The 10288-nt window shown below is 50.6% G+C and overlaps 1 long non-coding RNA gene across 1 annotated transcript; it reads right to left on the reverse strand.

Annotated features, from left to right (window-relative positions):
* Positions 1–4280: 4280 nt before the first annotated feature.
* LOC145340704 (uncharacterized) lies at positions 4281–10148 on the reverse strand. The gene is made up of 3 exons (XR_013886281.1): positions 10037–10148; positions 9040–9133; positions 4281–4671 (listed from the first exon to the last, which is right to left on the reverse strand). It is a non-coding gene; the product is annotated as an uncharacterized LOC145340704 (long non-coding RNA).
* Positions 10149–10288: the final 140 nt, after the last annotated feature.

Genomic DNA, 10288 nt, shown 5'->3' on the forward strand with positions numbered 1-10288 from the left:
TGAGTGAGGGAGCTGGATTAACATCAGTACAGATACAGTCAGTAACACAGGGTGCTGGGGGGAGAGAGGGGGGTTACTGAGTGAGGGAGCTGGATTAACATCAGTACAGATACAGTCAGTAACACAGGGTGCTGTGGGAGAGAGAGGGGTTACTGAGTGAGGGAGCTGGATTAACATCAGTACAGATACAGTCAGTAACACAGGGTGCTGGGGGGGAGAGAGAGGGGTTACTGAGTGAGGGAGCTGCATTAACATCAGTACAGATAGAGTCAGTAACACAGGGTGCTGGGGGGGGGAGAGAGAGGGGTTACTGAGTGAGGGAGCTGGATTAACATCAGTACAGATACAGTCAGTAACACAGGGTGCTGGGGGGAGAGAGGGGTTACTGAGTGAGGGAGCTGGATTAACATCAGTACAGATACAGTCAGTAACACAGGGTGCTGGGGGGAGAGAGGGGTTACTGAGTGAGGGAGCTGGATTAACATCAGTACAGATACAGTCAGTAACACAGGGTGCTGGGGGGAGAGAGGGGTTACTGAGTGAGGGAGCTGGATTAACATCAGTGCAGATACAGTCAGTAACACAGGGTGCTGGGGGGAGAGGGGTTACTGAGTGAGGGAGCTGGATTGACATCAGTACAGATACAGTCAGTAACACAGGGTGCTGGGGGAGAGAGAGGGGTTACTGAGTGAGGGAGCTGGATTAACATCAGTACAGATACAGTCAGTAACACAGGGTGCTGGGGGGAGAGGGGTTACTGAGTGAGGGAGCTGGATTAACATCAGTACAGATACAGTCAGTAACACAGGGTGCTGGGGGGAGAGAGGGGTTACTGAGTGAGGGAGCTGGATTAACATCAGTACAGATACAGTCAGTAACACAGGGTGCTGGGGGGGGAGAGAGGGGTTACTGAGTGAGGGAGCTGGATTAACATCAGTACAGATACAGTCAGTAACACAGGGTGCTGGGGGGAGAGAGGGGTTACTGAGCGAGGGAGCTGGATTAACATCAGTACAGATAGAGTCAGTAACACAGGGTGCTGGGGGGAGAGAGGGGTTACTGAGTGAGGGAGCTGGATTGACATCAGTACAGATACAGTCAGTAACACAGGGTGCTGGGGGGGGGAGAGGGGTTACTGAGTGAGGGAGCTGGATTAACATCAGTACAGATACAGTCAGTAACACAGGGTGCTGGGGGGAGAGAGGGAGCTGGATTAACATCAGTACAGATACAGTCAGTAACACAGGGTGCTGGGGGGAGAGAGAGGGGTTACTGAGTGAGGGAGCTGGATTAACATCAGTACAGATACAGTCAGTAACACAGGGTGCTGGGGGGAGAGAGGGGTTACTGAGTGAGGGAGCTGGATTAACATCAGTACAGATACAGTCAGTAACACAGGGTGCTGGGGGGAGAGAGAGGGGTTACTGAGTGAGGGAGCTGGATTAACATCAGTACAGATACAGTCAGTAACACAGGGTGCTGGGGGGAGAGAGGGGTTACTGAGTGAGGGAGCTGGATTAACATCAGTACAGATACAGTCAGTAACACAGGGTGCTGGGGGGAGAGAGAGGGGTTACTGAGTGAGGGAGCTGGATTAACATCAGTACAGATACAGTCAGTAACACAGGGTGCTGGGGGGAGAGAGAGGGGTTACTGAGTGAGGGAGCTGGATTAACATCAGTACAGATACAGTCAGTAACACAGGGTGCTGGGGGGGAGAGAGGGGTTACTGAGTGAGGGAGCTGGATTAACATCAGTACAGATACAGTCAGTAACACAGGGTGCTGGGGAGAGAGGGGTTACTGAGTGAGGGAGCTGGATTGACATCAATACAGATACAGTCAGTAACACAGGGTGCTGGGGGGAGAGAGGGAGCTGGATTAACATCAGTACAGATACAGTCAGTAACACGGGGTGCTGGGGGGATAAAAATATTACTGTATCCCTAATTTCCCCCCTCTACAAGATCCACCTTGGACCCGTCGCAGTTCCCCCAGGTGTAGGTACACCCGTGGCGCTGTTAGGGAGGGACATCTAGGATTTTGACCCCAGTCACAATGACGGGAAATGGGGGGTGGGGGGTGGGGATTCAGTGATGGTCAATGGTAACCCCCAGGATGTTGATATTGGGGGGGGGATTCAGTGATGGTCAATGGTAACCCCCAGGATGTTGATATTGGGGGGGTGGGTCAGTGATGGTCAATGGTAACCCCCAGGATGTTGATATTGGGGGGGTGGGTCAGTGATGGTCAATGGTAACCCCCAGGATGTTGATAGTCGGGGGGGAGGGGGTTGAAATTCAGTGATGGTCAATGAATATCAAGGGGTGATGGTTAGATCTGAATAAGGTTTGTGGCAAGCTTGGTTTCATCGTCAGAACATTGAATACAGGAGTTGGGACATCTTGTTGAAGTTGTACAAGACATTGGTAAGGCCACACTTGGAATACTGTGTACAGTTCTGGTCACCCTATTATAGAAAGGATATTATTAAACTAGAAAGAGCGCAGAAAAGATTTACTAGGATGCTCCCGGGGACTTGATGGATTGAGTTATAAGGAGAGGCTGGGATAGACTGGGACTTTTTTCTCTGGAGCGTAGAGGGGTGATCTTATAGAGGTCTATAAAATAATGAGGGGCACAGATCAGCGAGATAGTCAATATCTTTTCCCCCAAAGGTAGGGGAGTCTAAAACTAGAGGGTTTAAGGGGAGAGGGGAGAGATAAGGTGACCAGAGGGGCAATTTTCTTTTGGACTCAGAGGGTCTGGAACGAGCTGCCAGAGGTAGTAGTAGAGGCGGGTACAATTTTGTCATCTTAAAAAGCATCACGTAGCTATCCAAAAAAAAGAGAGAAACTGCCGGGAAATCCTCGGCAGGTCTGGCAGCATCCGTGAGGAGAGAAACGTGCCGATGTTTCGAGTCCAGGTGAGCCTTTGTCAAAGCTAAAAGGCGGAGAAAGTGGGGGATATTTGTACTGGAGGGGAATGAAAGGTGCCTCAAAGCCACAGAAAGCCAGGGGAAAAAGCTGCTAATGGCAGCCCACAGAGAGAGAGAGGATAAGGGACGTGAGCTAAGGGGAAAACTCAACTGACATGGGTATATAGAGGGGTATGGGCCAAATGTGGGCAATGTCACATGTATCGGGGTACAGTGAAAAGTATTGTTTCTTGCGCACTATACAGACAAACATACTGTTTATAGAGTACATAGGGGAGAAGGATTTGATTTATTATCGTCACATGTACTGGGATACAGGGAAAAGTATTGTTTCTTGCATGCTATACAAAGCATACCATTCATAGAGAAGGAAAGGAGGGGGTGCAGAATGTAGTGTTACGGTCGCAGCGAGATTATGATTTGATTTATTATTGTCACGTGTATTAACATGCAGTGAAAAGTTTCTTGCGCTATACAGACAAAGCATACCATTCATAGAGAAGGAAAGGAGAAGGTGCAGAATGTAGTGTTACAGTCACAGCGAGATTTTGATTTGATTTATTATTGTCACGTGTATCGGGATACAGTGAAAAATATTGTTTCTTGAGCGCTGTACAAAGCATACCGTTCATAGAGAAGGAAAGGAGAGGGTGCAGAATGTAGTGTTACAGTCACAGCGAGATTTTGATTTGATTTATTATTGTCACATGTATTGGGATACGGTGAAAAGTATTGTTTCTTGCGCGCTGTACAGACAAAGCATACTGTTCATAGAGAGGGTGCAGAATGTAGTGTTACTGTCACAGCGAGGGTGTAGAGAAAGATCAGCTTAATGCGAGGTCGGTCCATTCAAAAGTCTGACAGCAGCAGGGAAGAAGCTGTTCTTGAGTCGGTCGGTACGGGACCTCAGACTTTTGTATCTTTTTCCCCCGACGGAAGAAGGTGGAAGAGAGAATGTCCGGGGTGTGTGTGGGGGGGGGGGGTCCTTAATTATGCTGACTGCTTTTCCCCCCCCCCCGAGGCAGCGGGAAGTGTAGACAGAGTCAATGGATGGGAGGCTGGTTTGTGTGATGGGATTGGGGGCTACATTCACCACCCTTTTGTAGTTCCTTGCGGTCTTGGGCAGAGCAGGATCCCAGACCGAGCTGTGATCCAACCAGAAAGAATGCTTTCTATGGGGGCATCTGTAAAAGTTGGTGAGAGTCGTAGCGGACATGCCAAATTTCCTTAGCCTTCTGAGAAAGGAGAGGCTGGAAACCTCTATGACTCTCTTGTTGGAGGGGGTCACTGCCTGGGCACTGGGGTGCCACCTGCCAACCTAAGCAAGGCTAACGTAAGCACGAAATAACATTCTATGATTTAGCGCCAGGTTTCTTGGTGGGTTGGAACTGCTTGGCACAGAGTTTGGGCACTTTTGCGCGCATTCACAGACCGACACCAGATCAGAGACATGGCGAGATTTAATATCATTCCCAGATTCCCAATAATTCCAGCAACGCGGCACTCGGGAGACACCAACAAGCAACTCTTAAATCTCACGCTCTCCAGCTCCGACCCCAGCTAATCCATCCCGGGAGCTCGTAGCAAGCATCGAGCTCTCCCGGGGAGAGCAGACAGGACAGAGAGAGAAGGGGGTCACCCCCGAGGGGAACAGGGTTCCGCCTCCTCCTCTTCCCCACCCTTCTGCCGTTCAGCTTACTTCACTTCCCGAGTCCGAGGTCACGTGTCCTTCAACTGCAGGGGACAAAAAGAGAAGGGGGAAATAAATAATGGGGTCTAGTGAGGCCGGGGTTCGATACTGGGGGGCTAAAACAACCCAAATCCCCAGCGGCAAGCGCCTCCTAACACAATCGACGCTCCTCACAGCCCCCCTCCCCTCCCTTCCACCCACTGAGGTTTCAAGGGCACATCTGTGGATAGAGGAGATGGCCGAGAGTTGTGAGACTACTAACCCGGAAACTCAACTAATATTCTGGGGACCCTGGCTCATAGCTCAGAGGCAAAAACTGGGGGGCATGGACAAGTTGAGCAAAAGGGCATGTTTCTGTGCTGTAAACCTGTAGAATCCTTACAGTACAGAAGGAGGCATTCGGCCCAGGGTCTGCGCCAACAACAATCCCACCCTATCCGTGTAACCCCACATATTTACGCTGCTAATCCCCCTGACTCTAAGGGACAATTTAGCACGGCCAATCCACCCTAACCTACACATCTTTGGACACTGAGGGACAATTTAGCATGGCCAATCCACCCTAACCTACACGTCTTTGGACACTAAGGGACAATTTAGCATGGCCAATCCACCCTAACCTACACGTCTTTGGACACTAAGGGACAATTTAGCATGGCCAATCCAGCCTAACCTACACATCTTTGGACACTAAGGGACAATTTAGCATGGCCAATCCAGCCTAACCTACACATCTTTGGACACTAAGGGGCAATTTAGCACGGCCAATCCAGCCTAACCTACACATCTTTGGACACTAAGGGGCAATTTAGCATGGCCAATCCACCCTAACCTACACATCTTTGGACACTGAGGGACAATTTAGCACGGCCAATCCACCCTAACCTACACATCTTTGGACACTAAGGGACAATTTAGCATGGCCAATCCACCCTAACCTACACATCTTTGGACACTGAGGGACAATTTAGCATGGCCAATCCACCCTAACCTACACATCTTTGGACACTAAGGGACAATTTAGCATGGCCAATCCACCCTAACCTACACATCTTTGGACACTAAGGGGCAATTTAGCACGGCCAATCCAGCCTAACCTACACATCTTTGGACACTAAGGGGCAATTTAGCATGGCCAATCCACCCTAACCTACACATCTTTGGACACTAAGGGGCAATTTAGCACGGCCAATCCACCCTAACCTACACATCTTTGGACACTAAGGGACAATTTAGCATGGCCAATCCACCCTAACCTACACATCTTTTGGACTGTGGGAGCAAACCCACGCAGACACGGGGAGAATGTGCAAACTCCACACAGAGCATCACTAGATTTTTCAATCCAGAAATTCAGCTAATGTTCAGGGGATCTGGGTTCATAGAATCTTACACTGCAGGAGGTGCCATTCAGCCCATTAAGTCTGCTCTGACCACAATCCCACCCATGCCCTATCCCCATAATCTTTTGCATTTACACTAAGGGGCAATTTAGCATGGCCAATCCATCCAACCCACACATTTCAGACTGTGGGAGGAAACCGGAGCACCCAGAGGAAACCCACGCAGACACGAGGAGAATGTGCAGACTCCACACAGACAGTGACCTTTGCTACACAGACAAAGCATACCATTCATAGAGAAGGAAAGGAGAGGGTGCAGAATGTAGTGTTACAGTCACAGCGAGATTTTGATTTGATTTATTATTGGCACATGTATTGGGATACAGTGAAAAGTATTGTTTCTTGCGTGCTATACAGACAAAGCATACTGTTCATAGAGAGGGTGCAGAATGTAGTGTTACAGTCACAGTGAGGGTGTAGAGAAAGATCAGCTTAATGCGAGGTCGGTCCATTCAAAAGTCTGACAGCAGCAGGGAAGAAGCTGTTCTTGAGTCGGTCGGTACGGGACCTCAGACTTTTGTATCTTTTTCCCGATGGAAGAGAGAATGTCCGGGGTGTGTGTGTGGGGGGGGTCCTTAATTATACCGGCTGCTTTTCCCCCCCCCGAGGCAGCGGGAAGTGTAGACGGAGTCAATGGATGGGAGGCTGGTTTGTGTGATGGGATTGGGGGCTACATTCACCACCCTTTTGTAGTTCCTTGCGGTCTTGGGCAGAGCAGGATCCCAGACCGAGCTGTGATCCAACCAGAAAGAATGCTTTCTATGGGGCATCTGTAAAAGTTGGGGAGAGTCTGTAGCGGACATGCCAAATTTCCTCAGTCTTCTGAGAAAGTAGAGGCGTTGGTGGGGCTTTCTTAACTGTAGTGTCGGCATTGGGGGGGGACCAGGACAGTTTGTTGGTGATCTGGACACCCATTCCCCCCTCCATGGTCAGTGCTCCCCTCACACACTTCACAGAGACAGCACACAAGGATCTAACCCCGTGCTGTACCTGTCCTGGGACGGGGGGGGACAGTGTAGAGGGAGTTTTACTCTGTATCTAACCCCGTGCTGTATCTGTCCTGGGAGTGTTTGATGAGGGGACAGTGTAGAGGGAGCTTTACTCTGTATCTAACCCCGTGTTGTACCTGTCCTGGGAGTGTTTGATGGGGGGGACAGTGTAGAGGGAGCTTTACTCTGTATCTAACCCCGTGCTGTCCCTGTCCTGGGAGTGTTTGATGGGGGGACAGTGTAGAGGGAGCTTTACTCTGTATCTAACCCCGTGTTGTACCTGTCCTGGGAGTGTTTGATGGGGGGGACAGTGTAGAGGGAGCTTTACTCTGTATCTAACCCCGTGCTGTACCTGTCCTGGGAGTGTTTGATGGGGACAGTGTAGAGGGAGCTTTACTCTGTATCTAACCCCGTGCTGTACCTGTCCTGGGAGTGTTTGATGGGGACAGTGTAGAGGGAGCTTTACTCTGTATCTAACCCCGTGCTGTACCTGTCCTGGGAGTGTTTGATGGGGACAGTGTAGAGGGAGCTTTACTCTGTATCTAACCCTGTGCTGTACCTGTCCTGGGAGTGTTTGATGGGGACAGTGTAGAGGGAGCTTTACTCTGTATCTAACCCCGTGTTGTACCTGTCCTGGGAGTGTTTGATGGGGGGACAGTGTAGAGGGAGCTTTACTCTGTATCTAACCCCGTGCTGTACCTGTCCTGGGAGTGTTTGATGGGGGGGGACAGTGTAGAGGGAGCTTTACTCTGTATCTAACCCCGTGCTGTACCTGTCCTGGGAGTGTTTGATGGGGGGACAGTGTAGAGGGAGCTTTACTCTGTATCTAACCCCATGCTGTACCTGTCCTGGGAGTGTTTGATGGGGGACAGTGTAGAGGGAGCTTTACTCTGTATCTAACCCCGTGCTGTCCCTGTCCTGGGAGTGTTTGATGGGGGGACAGCGTAGAGGGAGATTTACTCTGTATCTAACCCTGTGGGGGATGGAATGGGATGGGGTGGGGGTTGGTGGTGGGGGAAGAGATTTGACGAGAAGAAGTTGGCTTCCGTTGTTCTGGAACTATGCACAGTCGCTAGGCGGTGACAGTCACGGTTCAGCTGGCTACGAGACAGTGGAAAGTGAGTGAGAAGTGGCTCAGAGTGGGCCAAATGGCCAGTTCTGTGCTGTAACCGGAGTGGGAACACAAGGACATAAGAAATAGGAGCAGGAGTAGGCCATCTAGCCCTTCGAGCCTGCCCCGCCATTCAATAAGATCATGGCTGATCTGTCGTGGCTCAGTTCCACATTCCCGCCCTCTCCCCATAACCCTTAATCCCCTCTCCTATCAAAAACCCATCAACCCGCGTCTTAAAAATATTTAGCGAGGCAGCCTCCACCACTTCAACGGGCAGAGAATTCCAGAGATTCACCACCCTTTGAGTGAAGAAGTTCCTCCTCAACTCCGTTCTAAACCGCCCCCCCCCCTTTATCTTGAGGCTGTGCCCCCTAGTCCTACTGTCCTTTCTGAGCGGGAAGAGTCTCTCCACCTCTATCCTATCCATCCCATTCATCATCTTATACGTCTCAATGAGATCTCCCCTCATTCTTCTAAACTCTAACGAGTACAAGCCTAGTTTATTCAGCCTCTCCTCATAGCTCAACCCCCTCAACTCCGGTATCAGCCTAGTAAACCTCCTCTGCACTCCCTCCAAGGCCAAAATATCTTTGCGCAGGTGCGGCGCCCAAAACTGCACACAGTACTCCAGCTGCGGCCTCACCAATGCCCTATACAGCTGCAGCAAGACCTCCCTACTTTTATATTCAATCCCCCTCGCTATGAAGGCCAGCATCCCATTCGCCTTCCTGACCACCTGCTGCACCTGCAGGCTGGGTTTTTGCGACTCATGCACAAGGACCCCGAGGTCCCTCTGCACCGTCGCCTGCTGCAGTTTTTCGCCACGTAAGTAATAGTCCTTCCTACCATTCTTCCTACCAAAGTGGACCACCTCACACTTGCCAACATTAAATTCCATTTACTCACTGATGAGGTGTTGCCCGCTGATGTAGACAGGTCCAGTCCCAGCCAACAGGGTGAATGTAACAGGAGGAGTACAGTCAAGTCCAGGGATACTTATCTACACAGAACACAGGCACAATCCATCAATAACGGACATTCTCACAATCCCAATTCCTCATTCCAGAGTGAAGCCCCCTCTACACTGTCCCCCCATCAAACACTCCCAGGACAGGTACAGCACGGGGTTAGATACAGAGTAAAGCTCCCTCTACACTGTCCCCCCATCAAACACTCCCAGGACAGGTACAGCACGGGGTTAGATACAGAGTAAAGCTCCCTCTACACTGTCCCCCCATCAAACACTCCCAGGACAGGTACAGCACGGGGTTAGATACAGAGTAAAGCTCCCTCTACACTGTCCCCCCCATCAAACATTCCCAGGACAGGTACAGCACGGGGTTAGATACAGAGTAAAGCTCCCTCTACACTGTCCCCCCCATCAAACATTCCCAGGACAGGTACAGCACGGGGTTAGATACAGAGTAAAGCTCCCTCTACACTGTCCCCCCATCAAACACTCCCAGGACAGGTACAGCACGGGGTTAGATACAGAGTAAAGCTCCCTCTACACTGTCCCCCCCATCAAACACTCCCAGGACAGGTACAGCACGGGGTTAGATACAGAGTGAAGCTCCCTCTACACTGTCCCCCATCAAACACTCCCAGGACAGGTACAGCACGGGGTTAGATACAGAGTAAAGCTCCCTCTACACTGTCCCCCCCATCAAACACTCCCAGGACAGGTACAGCACGGGGTTAGATACAGAGTGAAGCTCCCTCTACACTGTCCCCCCCATCAAACATTCCCAGGACAGGTACAGCACGGGGTTAGATACAGAGTAAAGCTCCCTCTACACTGTCCCCCATCAAACACTCCCAGGACAGGTACAGCACGGGGTTAGATACAGAGTGAAGCTTTCTCGCTCTGTGTACCACCTCTAGGATGCAGGAAATCACTGACCATGGGGAGGATAGAACGACGCAGGGAGGCGATGGGGATGGGCTGGCTCCCGCTTGTATTCTTCGATATCAGAGACACGATGTTTAATTCATCGCTGGAATCAGCCCCCAGGCAAACCTGGAGGACAAACAGACAGAATACAAGCAAACATTCAACTGACAGCATTCAGTGTAGTGAGACATACTATCGCAAACACTTAACCATCTACCCCATCGCCTTCTATCAATCCCCAAACTCATACTGCCCCCCCCC

The sequence above is a fragment of the Carcharhinus amblyrhynchos genome, unplaced genomic scaffold (assembly GCF_965287045.1).
Source record: "Carcharhinus amblyrhynchos unplaced genomic scaffold, sCarAmb.v2.hapA chromosome_1312, whole genome shotgun sequence".
NCBI lineage: Eukaryota > Metazoa > Chordata > Chondrichthyes > Carcharhiniformes > Carcharhinidae > Carcharhinus > Carcharhinus amblyrhynchos.